The sequence below is a fragment of the Sinohyriopsis cumingii genome, chromosome 10 (genome assembly GCF_028554795.1).
Source record: "Sinohyriopsis cumingii isolate HCF-2022 chromosome 10, ASM2855479v2, whole genome shotgun sequence".
Lineage (NCBI taxonomy): Eukaryota > Metazoa > Mollusca > Bivalvia > Unionida > Unionidae > Sinohyriopsis > Sinohyriopsis cumingii.
Genome location: NC_142970.1, coordinates 118,201,836 through 118,228,147, shown reverse-complemented (window position 1 = coordinate 118,228,147; position 26,312 = coordinate 118,201,836). Strand labels below are relative to the sequence as shown.

Below are 26,312 nucleotides of genomic sequence, written 5' to 3'. Positions count from 1 at the left end.
TCACGGGACAGACTTTTGCATAAAAAATAAAGACTTTCTCGGCGATAACTAGACCAAAGAAGTTCAATGACATAATGATACTTAAGTTTTCATTTTGTTTTCATTCTGACCCTTGTTGCAGAAATATCAATCTGTGTGCGTTTCTTAAGAATGGAATAAAGTCAGTGCCATACTTTCTACCCCATCCCAGTTGCATAACATCAAGTAAATCAGAGAAAACAAAACCGAATATTGTACAGACATTTCAATTTCTATCCCTCCCAAGTTCAGTTACTAAATAAGGTAGACTAATTTGCTTTATTATTAATAGCATGGCATTGGTCCCAATGATCAAAAAGGTAAGGTATGTTAAGATATGTATAACTTCCAAGCAGTTAATTACAACTAGTTGTAAGAAAGCAAAAACAAAACAATTTTCAGTCCATGCAGCATTTGATCAAGATAAGACCGGTTCTATGAAATACCAGAACGAATTTAATTGGATCTCTATTATTTTTTTTTAAAATGGAAAACGACGTGTAAATATATCTATCCAGTAAAGAGAAAACTATATAACCAACCACATAAAGAAAGCAAAATATGGTTGTAAACAATAAAAGGTAAAAATTTAGAAACGTATTTTGCAATAAGAACAAGTATTTGTCTAGACGTGGTGATTTCTATGTTGCAGATACATTTCGTTACAAAGGGAACCGATCACCTTCATTAACCTATGGAATCTGATCAGGATAAATCATATACAATGACGTGTTTGCATGTTAGTGATTAATACCAGAAAAACACATTGTTTTCTACTCCCCATCCATTTAGTAATATGCAGCTGAGAGGGCGCGCTTGTTAATTATCAAACATTTCGATATTGTTTGTGAGGTCTTACCCCAACGCACAATATATCAGAATCTGTAAAAAGTGATCCACTGATAAATTCTAGTTAGCCATTCGTAAGTAGTAACGTGGGGCGATATAGCGACAATGGGAATTAGCATTAAAATACCCCTTGGGCCTCTATAGCGACAATGGAAAATTAACATGGAGAAAAATCGTGGGCCTGTACAGCGACAAGGGGAATTAACATGGGAATAAATTGTGGGCCTGTATAGCGACAAGGGGAATTAACATGGAGAAAAATCGCGGATCTGTATAGCGACAAGGGGAATTTAACATGGAGAAAACCCCTGGGCCACTCTAGCGACAATGGGAAATTAACATGGGAATATATTTTGGGTCTGTTGAGCGACAAGGGAAATTAACATGGGGAATAAATCGTGGGTCTGTTGAGCGACAAGGGAAATTTAACATGGGAAAAATTGCTGGGTCACTCTTGGGACAAGGGGAATTGAACATGGGAATAGAGTGTGGGTCTGTCTAGGGACTAGGGGAATTTAACATATGGAAATTAAACATGGTGGGTCTGTATAGCGTCAAGGGGAATTGAACATGGTGGGATTGTCTAGGGACAATGATGGTAGAGGGTCAAACACAACAGAGACAGAGACATACATACACTAGTACAAGCGTGAGATTTATATATAAAGCATTACCAAGACCTGAAATCTTGCTGGGGTGTTCAAAAATTTGCATAATTGTAATGATGCTATAAATAGCTATAATAAAGGAAATGCTCAACGACAAAATGGATGTGACTAAAAGTAACGCTAAAATGATGAAATTGTCCCAGAATTTAAAGGAAAATAAGCATATCCCCGAAAATTAAGTTACAATGGTTTAGACTAAAATGGATAAAATTAGTAACTACGTACAATATCAACTTGTGTGACGATCGTGGATAAACACCCATGTATCTATTTACAGCTATAATCAGCTAAAATTTCTATGAAATCCCACTATCTATTTATACTACAACTTGTGGGTTATTCCTTTGGAAAACCCCACTATCTTTTTATAGCCTCAGCTTGAGTGACGTTCCTGTTTATGAACTCTAGTACATATGTATAGCTACAACCTGTGGAAAACCCCAAGTCCATATTTATAGTATCAAAATTTCCAGCGTCAGTGACGTCACTGTACTGGAAACTAGGGGATAAATGGCAACAGTGTTGCAAGTGGCTGACCTGAATAGGCGTTACTGTAGGTAGGTAGGTAGAATGTATTTGATAGGGATAAAGGGAGTTTTATAGGGACAAACAGAGACCAATACACACACACACACACACACACACACACACACACGCACACCACAGAGGGAAGAACAAAAACCAAACCCAAAATATACTATTCACACAGGGAAGAGGAAAAACCCAACAAATATACTATCCAGACGTTCTTACACTAACACACACACACAACAGATCGAAGAATAAAACCAAAATTAAAATATAGTATCCATACAAACGTTCGCTAACGCGTACAAAGCCCAAATATACTATCCATACAAACGTACGCTAACACATACAAACCCCAAATATGCTATCCACACAAACGTACGCGAAGGCATCCAAACCCCAAATATACTATCCACACAAACGTACGCGAACGCATACAAACCCCAAATATACTATCCACACAACGTCGCTAACGCATAAAATCCCCAAATATACTATCCACACAACGTCGCTAACGCATACAAACCCCAAATATACTATCCACACGACGTTGCTAACGCATACAAACCCCAAATATACTATCCACACACGGGAGGAAGAAGAAGAAAGAAAAAAACAACCAAATATACGATCTACACAACGTACGCGAACACACACATGCACACACCCACACACACACACACACACACAGGGAAGAGGAAAAAACAAACCCCAACTGGCCGATCCCCGCATCGACACTCAAACCATAAAACAAATCATTTTGAAACCTGGAGGGAACGGTACTCTAGGAGGGGTCATCATTCGCTCTCTCTTAAGATGGGATCCTAATGCTCCCAAAGTTCTCCCCAAGAAAAAAAAAGAAGTCAAACGAAGCTCCAAGAAGAAGAAGAAAAAGACCAGGACCCCAAAGAGAACCGTGTCTCCAAGAACTTCTCCAGTGGCTGGACCTTCCTCTTACCAGACACCACCCCGGAAAAAGAAAATTCCCCAGAAAAAAAAAACAGAGAAAAAGTCCCCAGAAAAAGAAAAGTCCCCAGAAGAAAACTAGTCGCAAGTGAGGCATTCTGCCAGGACGCAACCTTACACTCGCAAACCACGACCTGCCACGGCGGTGACTGCGTCTCCGGTAGCCTCAGGTTCAATCAATTCTCCGTTGATGTCACCAAGAACCGAACAGTACTTGAAGACGTTGATCACACCAAGAACTTCTCCGTTGATGACCCCAAGAACTTCCCCCGTGGCAGGACCTTCCCATTTATCGGCAGTGGCCGCGGCTCACAAAGTACCTGCTCCCAAAATCAAAGTCCAAGAGAGATCGGGCATGTTACAAAGTTTACTGGATTTGCCCAAGCAAGAACTGGCTTGATTTAGCCCGTTGCGTACCCCTGCACGACGTGTCATGCCTGTCCTCAAGTTGATACGACGTAAAGACAATCAGTGGCGACGCGTTCCAGTATGAAAAAGTCAGTGACTAAGTAGGGGTATCAGTGTTTTTGGTGCTGAAGACTCAAAGATGTCACCCTCCAGAAAACATTCCTCTTCTAAACCCCAAGGAAAGAAAAGGAAAGGACTGCCTCCGCGTTTAGTCAAACATGGGGACATGTTATCTGTCCTGTCCAACGCTTCTCCACCCCTACGGAAAAAAACTCATTCAATCAGCCTCCAAAGAGGTCATCGATACCGTGTGCGAATATTGTTTGAACGTCTTGAAAGGCACGATGCCTTTGTCCAAACACCAGAAACAATGTTTAGGCAAACATCGTCACGTTCTGCGCCAAATGGTTCAAAAGAAAATCCCCATCGGACAAAATAAGAAGATGTTGGTCCAACGTGGAGGAATTTTACCCCTCTTGTTAGGTCCCTTACTGAAAGGAGTCTTGGGAACCATGTTGGGAGGACTGGTGGGAGCAAGATAAAAAGGCCATCGGAAGTCCCAAGATCCCAGAATCTACCCCTGACAACCCCATGGAAGGACGAAAACTAGCTTTAGTACCTTACAAACGATGGATGGAATACCATCGTTGACAAGAACAACGCACCCGCATTTACCTCCCAATCCCAATTTGAGCGAGATGTCCCAGTTACAACACGAATTGCAGTTCTTGATGGATCGCCAAGATTTGTCCGAAACAGAAAAATCGCAAAAGTACGGTCAACTCTTGCAACGACTGCAACTCTTTCACCAGAAAGCTTTAGACGAAACAGCTCTACCCGCTCTGAAAGATTTTAAGACCTTGATGAAAAGTCCAGCACCATCATCACTACCACCACCACCACCACCACTACTACCATCCCCAGGGGTCACCAGAGATGCTACCCCACGAAGACCTGAGGAAGAAGAGATGCGAGAAGTGTTTCAAACACCGTCAGCAGCTCCCATTTCGAGTAAGATTGCAGCATCCTTGTTGACCCCATCCCCCACACTCTAAGAAATGAAAGCTTTTGTTGAAAAGATGATGTCCACTCCTCCTTCGACAGAAGTGAAAAAGAAAGAAGGGAAACCAGAAGTGAAAAAAGAAAAGAAGACCAAAGCCATTCCATTGCCACCTCCACCACCACTACCTTCGTCTCCTACTCTCGTAGCCCATCGGACACGTAAATCCGTTTCTAAACCACCCTTTCGTCCCACCCAAAGTAGCATCACCGAAGAGCGGGTGACTTATTAACACACAAAAAATGGAAAAAGTCTTAGCCAGCATTTACTACGATCCCTCCCATCCTGGAGGTTACCCAGGAGTTCAAAAATTGTATCGTGCTGCCAAAACTCGACTGAAAAGTCTCCGTTTACCTCAAGTGCAACGATGGTTACAAGAACAAGCTACCTACACTTTATACAAACCCATTCGACGCAAGTTTGCCAGAAGTCGCACCCGAGTGGAAGGCATCGATCATCAATGGCAAGCCTATGTAGCCGATGTCTCTCATTTGGCCAGCTACAATCGCGGCTACAAATATTTGTTTTGTGTCATAGACGTCTTTTCCAAATTTGCCTGGGTCGTGCCCTTGACTTCCAAATCGAGCAGCGAGTTAGTGCGAGCCCTGCAACGAGTGTTGAAACAAAGCGGTCGTCACCCTCTTCGATGGCAAACGGACAAAGGCAAAGAATTTCTGAACCGAGCTTTCCAAAAAGAATTAAAGAAACGTGACATTCATTTTTTTACCACCGAGAATCCCGAGACCAAAGCCAGCATCGTGGAACGTTTCCAACGCACTTTGAAAGAACGCATGTGGAAATATTTTACGCATCACCACACTCTGAAGTACTAAATAATCTAATTGCGTTGCAAGGACTTTAAACATAAACCATCACTTGTTTACAAAAAAAAAAACGTTAAGTTTACATTAATTATATTTTGATTTGAGTTAGTATGTACTCTTCTCATTTTGAGAAAGCAAATTAAATGCAAGACAAAAATGCATTTTGATATATTTGGTTTTGCAATATATAAATATGGACGATGTTCTGTGATATATATATATATATATATATATATATATATATATATATATATATATATATATATATATATATATATATATTTATATATATAGAATGATCAGACAATACCAGTTACATAATTTCTATATTTCTATAAATAATTTGCAATCAAAACGATGACATAAGATTTGAAAAATGGGTTACATAATAAGTTTTAATAGCTTTTCTCATGTAATACTAATCTACACATTTCAGTTTATTACAGCTTTGAAGAACAGCAAAAACTTTTCTTCTTGAGGATGTGCTTAACAGTTTATGCTTAAATACAAAATATGTATTACTGGTAAAAAAAAATCTTTAATGACGCATACGCTCAAGTTTAACACCATTCTTACAATTATCACTTATTCCCCTGCAATCGTTTTTGTTACAGACACTATTCAATGATACTTCTGCTGTTATATATTATGTTTATGCAGCCCAAAGTCACGTACTTAAGACCGTCAAGCTACTATTAACGAATCTTCCATCCCTTTGAACGAAGGTAGATTTAGTCCGTGAACTTCCACATTATGCACGAACCTGTATCTCGATTTCGAATTTTAGTTCTTGATAAAGCCATCACGTAACTTTACGTCAGGCTAAAAATTAAATAATCATTGTCAAAAATGTTTTAACAAAGGCAGTAGTCGAATATCCATTTTTTCAACGGAAACTAAACTAACATGGAAGTCTTGCTGCAAGACATGCCTTTGCATGGTATTATATCAAAACTAACATCAGTGCTCTATATCATGTATTTAGTACCTGTTGACAAAATTACGCCAATTATGACATATAGAACGTTAAAGTCAAAGTGTGTTGTTTTTAAATATTATATTTTGCCAAGCTATTAATTTAATTACCAAACCAAATTACATTATATTACCGTGATAAACAAACTCTGGCCAACATGCAAATGCTAAGTCCAGACAAAATCTGGTGCTCAATAATATTTCAGTGTCAAATATAAAAAAACTAGGTGTGGGATGTACATTTAAAACGATATGCGTCACATATGTCTCCTTCTTTAACGATTATTGATCACAGTTCTTTCCTTTATAGCTCATTGATGTCATGGGGCTGCCATCAAATTTTCAGACCTCGGGAGTTTTCACGTGCCCTGCCGAATGAGTTTACAAGTTTCAGGTCTATTCACTGACTACCAGTGGCAAACGAATCTGGCTAGAGCTGTACATAAATGAAGAATTGGTCGCATCGATGTATGGATACACTCGGGATAATTACGCCGCAGCAGGCAACGCTGTGATACTGTTTCTCACAGAAGGAGATGCGATTTTCGTCAAGACACGTGACCAGTATGATGTAATGTTGTTCGGTACCCCCATCAAATTTATACTACGTTCAGCGGCGTGCGAATACCAAATAGCGGAGTGGCAGGTAGCAATTCCTCTAAAATTGAAATGATATGGCAAAATGCTAAAGTTCTCATTACGTGTTACATTTATGTAATAATTGTTTGAATATGTCTGCCTCGAGGGATTCGAAATAGCTTATTGTTTGTGTATTTCCTCAGATATTGAGATATATTAATAGTTTATGGGATGTTGCTTTAGGTTCTCTCTGGGCTTTTGTATTTCGAGTATATATTTTTTGTTTGTTAAATAGTTTCATCTCTTGACGGAGAGCTTGGAACATTGGAAAACTTTTTCTACTACTTAATTACTTCTTTTCTTTCTTTATATATGATTACCGATTTTTTAAAAACATCTCTGTCACACAGTAATCTTTTTTTAAAATCTTATATGACAACTTATATTTTTATTTTATTACCAATTTGTTTATATTAAGAAACATCAGCCTTCATCAATAGAGTTAGAAAGTCTGACATTATAATTTGTTTTCTTTCAGCATCAAATGGATATAAGGACGACATCTCATTTTCTGCAACTTTGTCTGAAAACAAGGTCTTCCAACAAGGTTCCACCATCTTGTATAACAAAGTTTTACTGAACCGAGGCAATGGATATAATATTTATGGAGGAATTTTTACGACCCTGTCCATGGAATTTACATTTTCCATTTTTTCTTCCTGGCTGATAAAGACTCCGAAATATGGCAGGAATCATATCATAACAACGACTACGTGTGTGCACTTTATGGGCGTACACCCTCGGAGTTTGCAGCGGCCGGAAACACCGCCATTGTGCACCTGAGATCCGGGGATATTGTGCAGATAAAAGAAAGGCAGAACAATACAGTGTATGGGCAACAAGATCAGCTCTACAGCACATTCTCTGGTGCCCTAATAATCAGAGAGTCACCAAACATACCGCGTAAGTTGATTTGTTTAATAATAAAAGTGAAAAGAAAATATATAATATAGAAGACAAATCTTAAGTTTTCAATATCCACAATTCTGTATTTGATCTTGTCTGGAATACTGAGTGACCTTCATATGGTAGTAAAGTCATCACTTTATGCATATAATGAAGCTTGATGTTCTAACAATATTTTAATGGATTACAAATTAAAATGTGGTATTTCAAACGATTCCTTTAATGTTACAACTGATGTGGAGGGAAACTTAAATAGCACTACATATTCTTTCCTACGTCTCCTTTTTGCAGTGAGTTCCAGGATGATTGCTTTCTCTGTCGGCCTATCAACAAGTACTGTAGCATCAGCAAACTCGAAAGTTATGTTTGACCAAATCTTCATAAATGTAAAACACACATATAACCAACGAACAGGAGATTTCACAGCTCCAAGAGATGGATTTTATGAGTTCAACGTGCATGCGCTGGGTCAGACTGGGAGTCCAATTTGGCTTGAATTATTCCATAATTATAAGTAAGTTTCAATATTAGCTTTTTCTTAAAACAAATAAGAAAATAACAGCAATGACGAATATTACATTGTTATATGTTACTGGATTTTGACTTCATCATCATCGTTACTATTGCCATCATTGTCATCATCGTGGACAATGTTTATGTTGTCATCACACCACACTTGCTATCAGCATCAGCTGTAGCTGAAATATCAATTGATTTATCTGTATGTGACTACATATTTGTATTAAGAAACGCTACAGAGGAGATTTTACATAGTTAAATTAAGCAATGTTTTTGTATTAATATTTTCACCAGTTTTCTACCACTATGAAATAAAAGTTATACAGTTTCAGTTCCAGTTTTGTGGGATTATGCAATTTACCTTATATATACAGCGGCAGGGGGAAAAGCACCAGCCGCTGAGAAATAGAAATAACCAAAGGCCTTGTAGGAAAATACTTTAACGCGGACTATGCTGAACCATACTAGTGTTTGAGTCTGTGTTTCCTAAACAAACATCGGTAGTTTGTATTTAATCGTGTACCATGTATATATCTTTGTGGAGATACTTTTGTATGCTTTTTAACGTCAAAACGACAATAAAACAGTAGGGGAGCATACCGTTTATACTGAGAAGTAAATTACCCCTAAACATTTTAGGCAAAATATTTTAGAGCTGGGTCAGCCCATCCAAACCATTTATTGACCATGTGTTTCTGTCCCATACTAAAAAATAGAAGTAACCAAACACAAGAATTTATCAATCGAGTTGATAGATCATTTTAGCATTTAAACCTGTTGATAGATAGTTACCAAACCGTAAACCAATATTTTTTTTAAACTGACGCTCCATTTTCTAATTGATAAATTAAATGCAGTAAATGAAAAATCATGTAATTTATGGAAGCCATCCATATTAAAAAGACGGATTAATAAAACTACTTGTGTCAAATCTATGGTTTTTCGTGCACTTAGATACCTGCTGGCGGTTTTGTTCAGAACATTTCTTTTTGCGAGCGATCAAATATTTTGTAAGATACTTCACACGTATTATCATAATGCATCTTAAATGTTTATCTGATATTACTCCTACTGCAATGCGTATGTTCATTAATAAAAGAATAGTGCGAACATCTGGGTCTATTATATTTAATTGATGAGCCATGACGTTTAATATTTAGGAACCTTAACTCATTTCCTAATGAACTATGTTGCCAATGTGAATTATGATGTCTGAGGCAAGTTGACCCACTTACAGTTGTGTTTTTCATACTTACTATAATGCTTACATTTCATTCTTGCCTCCTTTTATTATTTATGTGTATGTACGTATGCTAAGTTATACCATTCAGCCTTATGTCGTAGCTGTTTTCCTTATGTAATATGGATACACGCAACGTTGGCAATAGTTACCCATGCATTAATTACATTTTTCTTTTTTCGCTTCTGCTTCTATCATACTACATTTTATGCAATTATTACACTTTCTCGTGTGCTATCAAAAATATGCAAAATAATGTTTCCAAATATACCATTAAAAACTAACCATGCAACATAACATTATATGCAGCATACTAAAGCCATTCCTTTTCATACATCTGATTCATAATGAGATCAGTCACAATTTTCCTACATGCACTTACACGTTGTGTCCTCTATTGGCACTTACACGTTGCGTTCTCTATTGGCACTTACACGTTGCGTCCTCTATTGGCACTTAAACGTTGCGTTCTCGATTGGCACTTACACGTTGCGTTCTCTATTGACACTTACACGTTGCGTTCTCTTTTGGCACTTACACGTTGCGTTCTCGATTGGCACTTACACGTTGCGTCCTCTATTGGCACTTTTTAAAGGACAAATCGGATTCTTGCATCAGTTAAAACTTAGTTTGGAGAGGTAATCCGTCTTGAAACTAGGGGTTACACAGAACAATAACGAACCACTTAACAATTTAAAGTTACAACAAATATTTATTTGAACGTTCTGTAACGTTTAGCTCTTAGAAAATTGTAATAAAGTTGCTACTTCGCATTCTGTACCATAAATACGACTATTTCATTTATTTCTTTTTCCTCCTTTATCAGGTATATAGTGTCTTTGTACAGTCTGGTTCCAGAAAGGTATGGATCCACAGGTAATTCTGCAGTCATCCGACTTTACTCTGGTGATGTTGTTTACGTCAAGACACGATACGATAGGAATTCAGCTTTGTACGGCGGTCCTAAGAACATATACTGCACGTTCTCTGGTTACCTTGTCTCGTCCACACCTTAAGGTATATCTATGGTTGGCTGACGAGATAAATATAAGTCTGTTTTGACATACTTTAATATATATTTTGAAATACCAATTGCATTAATTTCCTTGCAAATTTTGTGATATTTTTATAGCTTAGAAATATCAGTGTTTAAAACAAAAATGTTAGTACTCTAAACTTTGTCTCCTGTAAAGGAGATCTCTCTAGAATATTCTGAATTCAAATGACGTTACCTGAAAACATCACCTGGATATTATGACTGGAAGTTTCACATGCATGTACGAAAGAAAATAAAGATAAGAATATTTGTACATTTTTAGATTTGCTATTGCAGAGTAGCAACTAAAACTCTGCTGGAAGCTAACTATATATTAAAAATGAAGTGTCGTATATGTATATATATGCAGACAAATAAATCTTTTAATATTGTTCTTTCTCCTGGATAGTGTTGCTCAGAAAAATGGCACATGAGCTTTTAAACCAAATTATTGTCATCACATACATCTAAGACTAAAATATTTTCGCATTTGTCGGACGAACAAAATTGTTAGATTTTCTAACATTTGTATACATTTACATCTATCCTAATTTTGTGTCGTTGCCATATTTCCCACATCTTTAGCCATCCAATGCGGATGAGCTCGGATGTCACTCCACTCAACTTTTAAAGCCCCAATAACCAATGAACCAATTAAACAAAAGTGGCGGTATTAGGACAGAATTCAATATACTAATTATAGGATGGGCAATATTAATATTTTAATATCATAGATAATATATTGTTGTTAATACTTCAACGCATAACGCGCATACATATATCTTAATTAAATTCAATGAAACGCATACTTACAATGTTTCACTTGAGGGCAGCCATTTCACTCTTAAGCATAAAAGGAATTCTCCTGTTAAATGCACAATGAAAATAATTCATATTTCGATAGCTTTGGTAGTATACATACATTTACTGACTTACACATAATATTATTTATATACATATTATTTCGTTATAAATCTATTAAGAAATAGATTAAATTTAGGACTTACTACAATAAAATGAAATTAATATGATATATGTACTGTATTTGTCATCCGGCATATCATCCCTTTATATTCACACATTTTATCACCCTTTATATCCCATCATCACTGCCTGGTTGTATTCAGAGTTTCCTTGCAAACAGGTATCGCATGTTTATTTGTATTAGAATTACAATAAACTTACTATTCAAAATCATATTTAATATCCTTTTAAAATGGAGCTTTTGATTTTCAAATAAATCAGCTTTCTAATTTTGTTTAAAAAAAATAATTAAAAAAGAATTTTGCTTGAAACCTACTGAAAAAATATGTTACATTCACTATTATGTGAATATACCCTAAAACAACATAAGTGACTATATTCCTAATACATTTGCTGTCTATTCAATGTCCGGGATCTCACCTTCTTAAGCACGAATTAATTAAAGAATATATTCTTTTTACCGTTCACTTATCTAAACAGTCCAGTATTTAGTGCGAAAGTGTATTGGCACTTTGTATGTCCAATGAATAATTGAAATAACTAAATACTTTCCAATAATAAATGCACACAATTAAAAGACGGATTCATTCTCATATATTAAAATAGGAAAAAATAATTCAGCTACTCATTATCGTATGTAAAAAACCAAGACGCAATAACATAATCAAGATGAGGGGCTATATTTCATTCTAATTTGCTTACAACGCCTGGTCCTTTAGCAGTCATTCAAGCAGGAATATGGTAGTCTGATTTTCCAAATATAACAAGAAGAAAGCCAATGACCTGAATTCATATCACATCTAAGTCGTAAACAAGAACCTTCCAGGGTCGAAAGGCTACGTAAACATATTTACTCAAATTTAAGTACAACCATGGATCTATGTAATGTTATTTGCAAGAGTCACCCCCTGCAATATACAATCTGAACAAAAGTGACACACACACAATATAGATGTACATAACACCTCCAAAGTGCGATTCTGACAATAAAGCTTACTTTTCCACATTAGTCAAACATACATACAATTAAATTGCATAGGAATGTGTCTTGTGAATGACACAAACATTATACAAAAAAATCAATATAGTGCGTCTGCAGTAACATTAACTTTTCCCTTAATGTCTCTAATTTTATTGCTGTATTCTGCAGTATTAAACTCTAACCCAACAATTCCTGAATTTTGTCTTACATTGTGTTAGTGAAAGAAACGGAATTGTGATCACTAATTACAACAATCGGATAAGGAGCGGAATTAATATACACTTCATAGTATTGCGAAATCCATGAAGCCAAACATTCATTCTCGATTGTGGAGTAATTTCTCTGGTGCATGTTTAATTTTTTTAGAACAATAGCACACTGTCTGTTCCACCCCATTTTATCTTTATGAATCAATACTCCACTAAACTCTACATCACTTGCATCAACAGTTATTTTAAATAATCGACAGGAGTCTGGAGCTGAAAAAAAAAAACTGGTGCACTCTTACGAATGGCCTTTAATGTATCCATAGCCTCCTGACATTTGTCAGACCAATAAAACTCTGTTTTATAACTCAACAAAATGGTCTGCGATTTATCAATTATGGAATATAAGCCACAATTTTCGATAATATCCATCCATACCAAAAAAATCTATTCAGATTTTTTCTAATAATAATAATTATGATAACAATAATAATAATAATAATAATAATAATGAGGACTTTGTATAGCGTCTAAACTTTAGAAGCTCTAAGCGCTTTACAACATTAGACAACACCTATAACATAAAAAACATATACAATGATATGATTACAAAAAACAAACACCATGAAATTCGAAAAAATAAAAAAACATGCTCAGAATATTTAAGGTTGGAAACATTATTAGGTCTTTAAGTTTGTTCTTGCAGTCGAAATAAGTGAATTTTAAGAGCACTCTTGAATGGGATCACTGTGTCTTTGTGTCTAAGTTCTGTGGGCAATTCATTCCACGTTGCTGGGCCCTGGTATGCAAAAAAACGTTGTCCATATGACTTCGTTGTCATAGTGGGAATAATGAGTATACGGTTGTCAGAAGAGGAGCGTAAGTATCTTGCTGGTGTATACACATGGGTGAGGTCGGAGAAGTATTTTGGACTAGATAGAGTCCGTCAGTGAAACGTAGCACAGAGAACAAATTCTGTGTTGGATTCTGGATCGAATGGATAGCCTGTGTAGGGTATAGAACAGCGGCGAGGTGTGCTCTGATCGTGGTACTCTAAGTATGATCCGAGCAGCAGTGTTTTGAACATTTTTATAGGCACTGGGAATTCAGAGATAGCCTTGGCCTAAACTCTTGAGGTTCAACTTGACCTTGTCCCACAACATGTCCTATAAATGCAACACAAGCACGGCAATACTCACATTCACTTAAATTATCAAATATCCAAATGTTTCCCAGGTGATCTTTTAAAGATGGCGTTGTAATGGACGATGTCATCGATATAAACATCACCGTTATGTAGAGCAAATGTTATTATGTTCACGGAAACTAGTGCACGAGAGTGATACACATAGTCATGACAAAGGTTTAAGTACTCTTCAAAAAGTGATTAGGGATAGAAGATGTTTCATTATGTTTGAAGTTGTAGAAATCTTGACAGTGATTCCACTAGTGTGCAATTGCTTCAGTTACAATGAGTTCCTTCGGTTTCTACATAATCTGTTAAATAGCTCTCCAGCTTTCTTTGTGGTTGTTGTTGTTGTTGTTGTTGTTGTTTTGTTTAACGCCATTTTTCAGCACAAGATAGGCTATACATGGCGGCTAGTATTAATGGTGGTGGAAAAACTCGGGAAAATCCTGGAAAGAACCACCGACCCACGAGTAGCTACTAGCAAGCTTTCTCACATACCAACATAGGCCGAACCCGCTACTCGAACGCACGGAGACAGAATAGAGATGGCTGTGATCCGTAACGGTGAGCGCTTTAGACCACTCGGCCACTCTGGGCCCCTCTTTCTTTGTGGACCAGCATGCAAATGTATTGCCAAGATGTGAAAATGTGAGCGAAGAATAATGTTGCGGAACCTTAAGCCAGTCAGTGTGATTTTTAAACATTTCAAATAAATATAATTGTAGATAACTTGAAAACCGTTTCATTTTGCCGTATCATTTTGAAGTTTTATAGTTCTCAAGCCTGATAGGTACATTCATTTGGAAGAGTCATATACACTTTTTGGACAAGAATGTCATATGCCATGAATTTGTTTTGAATTTAGTTGCGGAGCAGGTGTACTATAAGAATTCATTGGGAGTTTTGTTACTTTGGTACGACTCGTTATCTTTTTAAAGCTTCAGAATCAAATAATTATTGTATGTCTCTTCCTTTTTATTTAATTGATATAGTACTGTCAAAATATATGAATGGTCACGTAACTCATTTATTATTATCATTATTATTATTATCATTATTATCATTATTATTATCATTATTATTATTATTATTATTATTATTATTATTATCATTATTATTATTATTAACAAAATACAGTAAATTCAAGAAAAATCATGAATCAATAGACAAGGGAGAGTGTGGGTCAAGCTGATATAAATGAAAACGCCTTGCATATGCATCCAAAGTAAACGAAAGAAACATGAACTGTGACAACGGCGTCAAAGCAAAAATACATTCTCAACCTTTCCTCCCAGATATGCGAAATCCTAAATCACTTTGTTGTTGTTACAGTCCTTGCAATTTGGGACCCTAATTTTAGTAGTACGACTGATATGGAAGGAACAGAACTAATTTCTTAATATAACTTCAACATATATTGACGACATAACAGAACCACTCACTAGGTCTACATATATTCTTTATGAGTAGGCGTAAAACCATTCATCTATATATCGATTCATCGACGCATTTGCTGCAAAGATACACAAATCCATACAAGGGATGAAGAATCGATACAAAACGATACTTACGGTATGCAAGTTATTTCAATTTTCAGCTGTCATAAATATTTATTATTAGTTTGCCTTGTTATTCTTTAAATTCATAATTCTTCTGAACAGCATTTGCAGGCACAAACACTCTGATGCGTGAGGTCGCAGGTTCGAATCCAGACTGAGTCATACTAAACCTTATATAAAATGGTATGAACAGCTGCCTCCATAGGCGCTTAGCATTAAGAAGTTAGTGTTAGGACTGGTCGGTCTGGTGTCCGGATAATGTGACTGGGTAGGACATCATGATGCATGCCTTCGACATGATGCTCCAGTGCCAGACATCACAATCAACGGCCACACAGCAGACATCGTAGCGATATGACTGAAATATTGTTAAAGCTATGTTAAAAATCCAATCACACACACAGTCACAAACACACACACTTGGTATTAGCAAAAACGAAAACGACTATTGAGAATACACTAGTATACTAGGACAAAATGTGGTGCTGTGCGGTAAGCAAATAAACTAGTGTATTCCTAGCATGGAAAGTAACAATAAACGCTTTTATCAGAAAGTTAATCAAGACGAGAAACTGGTTTCGTAAGTGTACGTGAAGACAGTGGGAAACTAAAACTGCCAGAACTGAACCCATAAACATGTAAATTTTGGACTGATAGTTGTGGATAATAACGAATATCAATTTGTTTTTAAAAATGGTACAGAGACAGGTTTATTTATCTAAATAAACGTCAGCTGTATGAGATCGTTTAAATCAGACATACTCATTAGGATTTCACCACGCAAAATTTGTCCGCTTTATTTACCATCTTTCTGACGCCCATTTTTGTCAACCATAAAACAACGTCTTTTACGTTTCATTTTTCTTCATACTTATTGCGGACAGTTGTGAGTAGAAATCTGACCCGGCATATAATTTTTATCTTAAAACCCGGCCGTACTTGCCCAACCCTATTTAAAACTTCTTAAATTGGATTTTAAAAATTCATAGCCTTTCATAAATATTGCATTCACTTCGTGAATCTCAGTGGCAGGTTTTCAGTCGTTTCAAGTACCTCGAGATGGGAAATGAGTACCTGGAGTAATTTGTTCCGAAAGGAAAAAGCTAAAATTAGGCATCTCACGGGACAGACTTTTGCATAAAAAATAAAGACTTTCTCGGCGATAACTAGACCAAAGAAGTTCAATGACATAATGATAATTAAGTTTTCATTTTGTTTTCATTCTGACCCTTGTTGCAGAAATATCAATCTGTGTGCGTTTCTTAAGAATGGAATAAAGTCAGTGCCATACTTTCTACCCCATCCCAGTTGCATAACATCGAGTAAATCAGAGAAAACAAAACCGAATATTGTACAGACATTTCAATTTCTATCCCTCCCAAGTTCAGTTACTAAATAAGGTAGACTAATTTGCTTTATTATTAATAGCATGGCATTGGTCCCAATGATCAAAAAGGTAAGGTATGTTAAGATATGTATAACTTCCAAGCAGTTAATTACAACTAGTTGTAAGAAAGCAAAAACAAAACAATTTTCAGTCCATGCAGCATTTGATCAAGATAAGACCGGTTCTATGAAATACCAGAACGAATTTAAGTGGATCTCTATTTTTTTTTTTAATGGAAAACGACGTGTAAATATATCTATCCAGTAAAGAGAAAACTATATAGCCAACCACATAAAGAAAGCAAAATATGGTTGTAAACAATAAAAGGTAAAAATTTAGAAACGTATTTTGCAATAAGAACAAGTATTTGTCTAGACGTGGTGATTTCTATGTTGCAGATGTATTTCGTTACAAAGGGAACCGATCACCTTCATTAACCTATGGAATCTGATCAGAATAAATCATATACAATGACGTGTTTGCATGTTCGTGATTAATACCAGAACAACACACATTGTTTTCTACTCCCCATCCATTTAGTAATAGGCAGCTGAGAGGGCGCGCTTGTTAATTATCAAACATTTCGATATTGTTTGTGAGGTCTTACCCCAACGCACAATAGATCAGAATCTGTAAAAAGTGATCCACTGATAAATTCTAGTTAGCCACTCGTAAGTAGTAACGTGGGGCGATATAGCGACAATGGGAATTAGCATTAAAATACCCCTTGGGCCTGTATAGCGACAATGGAAAATTAACATGGAGAAAAATCGTGGGCCTGTATAGCGACAAGGGGAATTAACATGGGAATAAATTGTGGGCCTGTATAGCGACAAGGGGAATTAACATGGAGAAAAATCGTGGGCCTGTATAGCGACAAGGGGAATTAACATGGAGAAAAATCGTGGGCCTGTATAGCGACAAGGGGAATTTAACATGGAGAAAACCCCTGGGCCACTCTAGCGACAATGGGAAATTAACATGGGAATATATTTTGGGTCTGTTGAGCGACAAGGGAAATTAACATGGGGAATAAATCGTGGATCTGTTGAGCGACAAGGGAAATTTAACATGGGAAAAATTGCTGGGTCACTCTTGGGACAAGGAGAATTGAACATGGGAATAGAGTGTGGGTCTGTCTAGGGACCAGGGGAATTTAACATATGGAAATTGAACATGGTGGGTCTGTATAGCGTCAAGGGGAATTGAACATGGTGGGATTGTCTAGGGACAATGATGGTAGAGGGTCAAACACAACAGAGCCAGAGACATACATACACTAGTACAAGCGTGAGATTTATATATAAAGCATTACCAAGACCTGAAATCTTGCTGGGGTGTTCAAAAATTTGCATAATTGTAATGATGCTATAAATAGCTATGATCAAGGAAATGCTCAACGACAAAATGGATGTGACTAAAAGTAACGCTAAAATGACGAAATTGTCCCAGAATTTAAAGGAAAATAAGCATATCCCCGAAAATTAAGTTACTATGGTTTAGACTAAAATGGATAAAATTAGTAACTACGTACAATATCAACTTGTGTGACGATCGTGGATAAACACCCATGTATCTATTTATAGCTATAATCAGCTAAAGTTCCTATGAAATCCCACTATCTATTTATACTACAACTTGTGGGTTATTCCTTTGGAAAACCCCACTATCTTTTTATAGCCTCAGCTTGAGTGACGTTCCTGTTTATGAACTCTAGTATGTATGTATAGCTACAACCTGTGGAAAACCCCAAGTCCATATTTATAGTATCAAAATTTCCAGCGTCAGTGACGTCACTGTACTGGAAACTAGGGGATAAATGGCAACAATGTTGCAAGTGGCTGACCTGAATAGGCGCTACTGTAGGTAGGTAGGTAGAATGTATTTGATAGGGATAAAGGGAGTTTTATAGGGACAAACAGAGACCAATACACACACACACACACACACACACACACGCACACCACAGAGGGAAGAACAAAAAGCAAACCCAAAATATACTATTCACACAGGGAAGAGGAAAAACCCAACAAATATACTATCCAGACGTTCTTACACTAACACACACACACACAACAGATCGAAGAATAAAACCAAAATTAAAATATAGTATCCATACTAACGTACGCTAACGCGTACAAAGCCCAAATATACTATCCATACAAACGTACGCTAACGCATACAAACCCCAAATATGCTATCGACACAATGTCTCTAACGCATGCAAACCCCAAATATACCATCCACACAAACGTACGCGAAGGCATCCAAACCCCAAATATACTATCCACACAAACGTACGCGAACGCATACAAACCCCAAATATACTATCCACACAACGTCGCTAACGCGTACAAACCCCAAATATACTATCCACACGACGTCGCTAACGCATACAAACCCCAAATATACTATCCACACGACGTCGCTAACGCATACAAACCCCAAATATATTATCCACACACGGGAGGAAGAAGAAGAAAAAAAAAAAACCAAATATGCGATCTAAACAACGTACGCGAACACACACACACATACACACACACACACACACACACACACACACAGGGAAGAGGAAAAAACAAACCCCAACTGGCCGATCCCCGCATCGACACTCAAGCCAAAAAACAAATCATTTTGAAACCTGGAGGGAACGGTACTCTAGGAGGGGTCATCATTCGCCCTCTCTTAAGATGGGATCCTAATGCTCCCAAAGTTCTCCCCAAGAAAAAAAAAGAAGTCAAACGAAGCTCCAAGAAGAAGAAGAAAAAGACCAGGTCCCCAAATAGAACCGTGTCTCCAAGAACTTCTCCAGTGGCTGGACCTTCCTCTTACCAGACACCACCCCGGAAAAAGAAAAGTCCCCAGAAAAAAAAAACAGAGAAAAAGTCCCCAGAAAAGAAAAGTCCCCAGAAGAAAACTAGTCGCAAGTGAGGCACTTCTGCCAGGACGCAACCTTACACTCGCAAACCACGACCTGCCACGGCGGTGACTGCGTCTCCGGTAGCCTCAGGTTCAATCAATTCTCCGTTGATGTCACCAAGAACCGAACAGTACTTGAAGACGTTGATCACACCAAGAACTTCTCCGTCGATGACCCCAAGAACTTCCCCAGTGGCAGGACCTTCCCATTTATCGGCAGTGGCCGCGGCTCACAAAGTACCTGCTCCCAAAATCAAAGTCCAAGAGAGATCGGGCATGTTACAAAGTTTACTGGATTTGCCCAAGTAAGAACTGGCTTGATTTAGCCCGTTGCGTACCCCTGCACGACGTGTCATGCCTGTCCTCAAGTTGATACGACGTAAAGACAATCAGTGGCGACGCGTTCCAGTATAAAAAAGGTCAGTGACTAAGTAGGGGTATCAGTGTTTTTGGTGCTGAAGACTCAAAGATGTCACCCTCCAGAAAACATTCCTCTTCTAAACCCCAAGGAAAGAAAAGGAAAGGACTGCCTCCACGTTTAGTCAAACATGGGGACATGTTATCTGTCCTGTCAACGCTTCTCCACCCCTACGAAAAAAAACTCATTCAATCAGCCTCCAAAGAGGTCATCGATACCGTGTGCGAATGTTGTTTGAACGTCTTGAAAGGCACGATCCCTTTGTCCAAACACCAGAAACAATGTTTAGGCAATCATCGTCACGTTCTGCGCCAAATGGTTCAAAAGAAAATCCCCATCGGACAAAATAAGAAGATGTTGGTCCAACGTAGAGGAATTTTACCCCTCTTGCTAGGCCCCTTACTGAAAGGAGTCTTAGGAACCATGTTGGGAGGACTGATGGGAGCAAGATAAAAAGGCCCTCTGAAGTCCCAGGATCTCAGAATCGACCCCTGACAGCCCATGGAAGGACGAAAACTAGCTTTAGTGCCTTACAAACGATGGATGGAATACCATCGTTGGCAAGAACAACGCACCCCGCATTTACCTCCCAATCCCAATTTGAACGAGATGTCCCAGTTGCAACACGAATTGCAGTCCTTGATGGATCTCCAAGATTTGTCCGAAACAGAAAAATCGCAAAAGTACGGCCAACTCTTGTAACGACTGCAACTCTTTCACCAAAAAGCTTTAGACGAAACAGCTCTTCCCACTCTGAAAGATTTTAAAACCTTGATGAAAAGTCCATCCCCCACATCATTACTACTACCACCACCACCACTACTACCATCCCCAGGGGTCACCAGAGATGCTACGCCACGAAGACCTGAGGAAGAAGAGATACGAGAAGTGTTTCAAACTCCGCCAGAAGCTCCCATGTCTAGTAAGATTGCAGTATCCTTGTTGACCCCGTCCCCCACATCCCAACGAGAAGAAATGAAAGTTTGGGTTAAAAAGATGATGTCCACTCCTCCTTCGACAGAAGTAAAAAATAAAGAAGGTAAACCAGAAGTGAAAAAAGAAAAGAAGACCAAAGCCATTCCATTGCCACCTCCACCACTACCTTCGACTTCTACTCCCGTAGCCCATCGGACACGTAAATCCGTTTCCAAACCATCCACCCAAAGTAGCATCACCGAAGAGTGGGTGACTTATTAAAAATGGAGAAGGTGTTAGCCAGCATTTACTACGATCCCTCCCATCCTGCAGGTTACGCAGGGGTACAAAAATTGTATAATGCTCACAAAACTCGACTGAAAAGTCTCCGTTTACCTCACGTGCAACGATGGTTACAAGAACAAGCTACTTACACTTTACACAACCCATTCGACGCAAGTTTTCCAGAAGTCGCACCCGAGTGGAAGGCATCGATCATCAATGGCCAGCTACAATGGCGGCTACAATATTTGTTTTGTGTCATCGACGTCTTTTCCAAATTTGCCTGGGTCGTGCCCTTGACTTCCAAATCGAGCAGCGAGCCCTGCAACGAGTGTCGAAACAAAGCGGTCGTCACCCTCTTCGATGGCAAACGGACAAAGGTACCTAATTTCTGAACCAAGCGTTCCAAAAAGAATTAAAGAAACGTGACATTCATTTTTTTACCACCGAGAATCCTGAAACCAAAGCCAGCATCGTGGAACGTTTTCAACGCACTTTCAAAGAACGCATGTGGAAATATTTTACGCATCACCACACTCTGAAGTACATCGACATCTTACCGCACCTGGTGCAAGCGTACAGCCAATCTTACCATCGAAGCATTGGACCTGCCCCACAAGAGGTGACTCCCGACAACGAAGTGCTGGTGTTTGAGCGCCTGTTTGGTACTTCCCCGGGGAGAGCTGTCCCCAAGAAAAGTGAAGTGTTGACCATTGGAGATTGGGTGCTCATTGGCAAAACCAAACGCACTTTCGACAAAGGTTACTTACCGAACTGGACTACCGAATTGTTTCGTGTCACTGGACGAGTGCATGGTCGTAATCCTGCCGTCTATAAATTGGAAGACATGAACGGAGAAGTGCTCAAAGGAACGTTTTATTTGCCCGACTCACAACGTGTCACCAAAAAAGAAGACGACGTGTACGACATCGAAAGCATTCTCGAACGCAGAACCCGTAATGTGGGCAAACGACGTGTCAAAGAAGTCAAAGTACGTTGGAAAGGATATCCACCCAGTTTTGATTCTTGGATCGACGCTTCGCAAGTCATCGACTATAAAAAGAAGTGACCATCATGCCCTTTCACACAGACTGAGCTACCGCTACCGCTACAGCGACCAGTCCTTCACCCAGTTCTTCTCTGCAAGATTTACAGAAACAGCCCTTGTGGGTGTTGTGTGGAGGACGTGTGCCTAAAACGCAAATCGTCTTTTTTTGCCAGATCTTCGTGGTGTATTGTGGCATCGGGGCAGCCATCGCCAATTTGAGTTTGCAACAAGGAGACAAACAATTGTGGACCATTTTATTGAGCAGTTGCATCGGTTACCTGTTTCCCAATCCCTCCCTGAAATTCACCTCGAACGGGAACAACGGGAACCTTGTGTCCAGTGCCAGTGCCAGCCACCACTCCAACAACAACAACAACCCCATTTTGGGCGGAGACACGCCTCTGACTTCAAGTAACCCCTCGGACAGCCACAGAACTCTGGAATTATGAGTCACCAAAACCAATTTTACTTAACCTTACCCAGTGACAGTTCCATGGAGGTGTTTCCCCACAACACGTTGTGCTGTTACACGGCCAAATTACCTCAGGCCATCCCATTAGATCACGAAGCCCATTGGGAAGTGGCTTTGGTAGAAATGATATACCCAACACAAATCAAAAACATCACTGAAACTCAAAGCACTTTTGACGTCGAAATTCTGGACCCAACGGTGCAGCAAACCATGAATACCACTAATCAACATAGATCACTTGCGAAGGACGCAGTACCCCGTAGCAGCAGTGACACTTCTCCTTTTTACGTTTATCACTTTAAAATTAACTCAGGCCATTATTTTAGTGGTCAACATGTGGTGGAGGCAATCGCTGACAAATTCCATGGATCATTTGACAAAGTTCTGACCGGACTAAAAAGACGTGTCACCATGGAGTGCCATAAAGTGTCTCATCGTCTACTAATCAAATTTGAAACTGAGGAAAAAAGTATAAGTATTACATTTTGCCCTGAATTGGATGACATTTTGGGTGGAGACCTCAATATGGTCACGGATAGGGATACCAAAAGGATTCGCATGGCAAACATTGACAGCAACTTGCAATTTGTGAGGTATTTTCGTTCCCCGGTAGAACTGAAGCAAGGACTGAATTTGATCTTTGTTTACTCCGATGTGATGGAGTACAACGTGGTGGGACACACCTCCGTGCCGTTACTGCGTGTCATTCCTTTCAAAGTGGATAGTACCACGAACAATGACCAGGAAAGTGAAAACACTTATCACGTCCACCGCGAATTTGTACATCCTCATTATTTGCCCGTCAGCAAGTCGTATTTGGACACGGTCAACATTGCTATAAAAGGAGATTTGGGTCAAAATATTCCATTCACCAAAGGAAAAGTCACGGTGAAACTCCATTTTCGAAAACGGTTCTCTCACGACTCGTAAATCATGTATCCAGTGTACCGAAGGGTTGCTCGACAGCGAGGACGCGGTTTAGGAGATATGTTAAAATCAGCTTTTCGTTCGGTGGCTCCGGTGTTGAAACCGATGGTGACACGTGGATTGCACGCCTTGAAAGATGCGGCATTGACACAAGGAAAAGAATTTCTCCAAAATGTCATCATCGACAAACAAAACCCCAAAGAAGCTTTCTTGAGGGCAGGCAAAAATGTCTTGCTGCAAACGGGTAAAGACCTTTTGGGCTGACGAGAAACACCTATAAATGCCCTGCACGCTACCGAGTCAGACATTCAACAAGGACAAGGCAGAAAGAGACGACGAAGAAAACACCCTTTCACCAGACTTCACACGTCTAAAGCTAGAAAGACAAAGAAAAGAAGAACCGTCCGAGACTTAGACGTTTTCGATTATTGAGAAAGAGAAGAAAAAAATGATGCACCGAGTCATGCGCCTGTTCCAAGTCGGAACTGGATCTATTTGCCATGCCCCCCACCATGATGACCATGCAAGAATCCCAATGGGTGGAATTTCACCCCGTCTCCTCATTGACCGATTCCGCTCCCATCGAATTTGAAATCAAAGCACAGCCCGAAGATTACATCGATCTGAACATCAGTTACTTGTACTTGAAGGTCAAAGTTCTAGATAAGGATAATGATGGAGTAGAAGACACTGAGAATATAGCTCCCGTCAACAATTTCATGCATTCCTTGTTCAGCTCAGTGGACTTGTACTTGAATAACAAACTGGTCAGCAGCAGCATGGATACTTACCCTTACCGTACCTACCTGGAAAATCTCTTGACGTACTTAATAGATGCCAAGAATACTCATCTCAATGCCTGTGTGCTATGGGAACCAGACGAAGTGAACAAGTTTGATATAATAAGTAAAGACAATGACGGCTTTGAGGACAGAAGAAGCAAAATCTTAAATAAGAAGAGTTTAGGACTGATGGATCGTTTGCATTTGGACATGTGGTTACAAGAAAGGTATTTGCTGAACGGGGTAAATGTTCGCATAAGACTGAATCGCAGCAGTGTCGCTTTCCATTTGTTGGCTGATACTGATGCTACTAAGAATGGCAATCCCAAAAGCCAAGTCGAGGAGGCCAAACTCTACTTACGACGCGTGGAAGTGTTACCTAAAGTGGGAAACGACATCAGTAACACGTTGAGCAGAACGACCGCCAAGTATCCGATACGACGCGTGGAAGTGAAAACGTTCACTATTCCCGCTAGCCATCATTCCATGATCAAAGATCATCTGATTCAAGGACAGTTACCCAAACGTTTAATCCTTGGCATGGTCCTGAATTCAGCCTTCAACGGAGCCTACACTGAAAATCCTTTCAACTTTCAACACTTTTTGGTGAAGAAAATCGAAGTCAGTCGCGATGGCAAGACCTTGTGTACCATACCTTTCGAACCAGACTTTGATCCCACGAAGATGAATTACTTGAGATCGTACTTGTCCCTGTACGAAGACACCGGACAGTTAGGAACCAACACCAGTCACGGCATTACGTACGAAGATTACGCAGGAGGCTACGCTTTGTGGGCTTTTGATTTCACCCTTGACCAGGGCAGCGACGAGGGACATTTCTGCCCTATAAAATCCGGCCAGATTCGTGTGGAACTTCAGTTTGCAGAACCTCTACCCAAGACAGTCAACGTCATCCTGTATGCAGAATTTGACAATTCGATAGAAATCAACAGTTTGAGAGAAGTCATTCTAGATTATTAGAAGCCATGAAAGACTGTTATCCCTCTTTACCTAGTGAAGAAACTTTGAAGATGGAATGTGAGGAGACAATGGAAGAATCCCAAGAAAAAGACGAAGAAGTTATCATGATGAAGTCGAGATGGCCAGAACAAAAAGCCCATTTAGTCTCCTGTTTTGCTACATTCCTGACAGATGCAATGAAAGAATTGATCAAGGAAGAGTGTTATGGATGTCACAACGATCATCCCAGTCAAATTCAACACGACAAATGTCTGATGTTGAGCCAAGAAGAAAAATTGAACGAATATCTGGACAAAGCTTGGGGTGTCATCGAGATAGAATTCGTGTTGAACGAGTGGCATAAAGGCTTGGATAAACATTCTTCTCCTTCATTAACGTCTCTGGAGCGCCGTCGCATCGAATCTCTCTTGGACCAGAATAAGAAGTCGGAGCCAAACGCCTTTTACTTGTCAGACATTTTCAAGCAAAAAGTCAGGATCGAATTGATGACTTATCATTACTTGTAAAGAAAAAAAAACCCACAGAAATCAATGGATACCTGGGAACTGTATTACCTTTTGAACCACAGTTCGTACACTGCTTCTTGGAATCCTGTCGTCTGTGCTAAAGATGAACTCCCTCA

The 26,312-nt window shown here is 38.9% G+C and overlaps 1 pseudogene across 1 annotated transcript; it reads left to right on the top strand.

The window, feature by feature from the left end:
* Positions 1–311: 311 nt before the first annotated feature.
* On the top strand, positions 312–11,028 carry LOC149791095 (uncharacterized; annotated as a pseudogene). The gene is made up of 5 exons (XR_016423947.1): positions 312–338; positions 6,607–6,942; positions 7,414–7,838; positions 8,133–8,355; positions 10,427–11,028. The product of XR_016423947.1 is annotated as an uncharacterized LOC149791095 (transcript).
* The last annotated feature ends 15,284 nt before the right edge of the window (positions 11,029–26,312 follow it).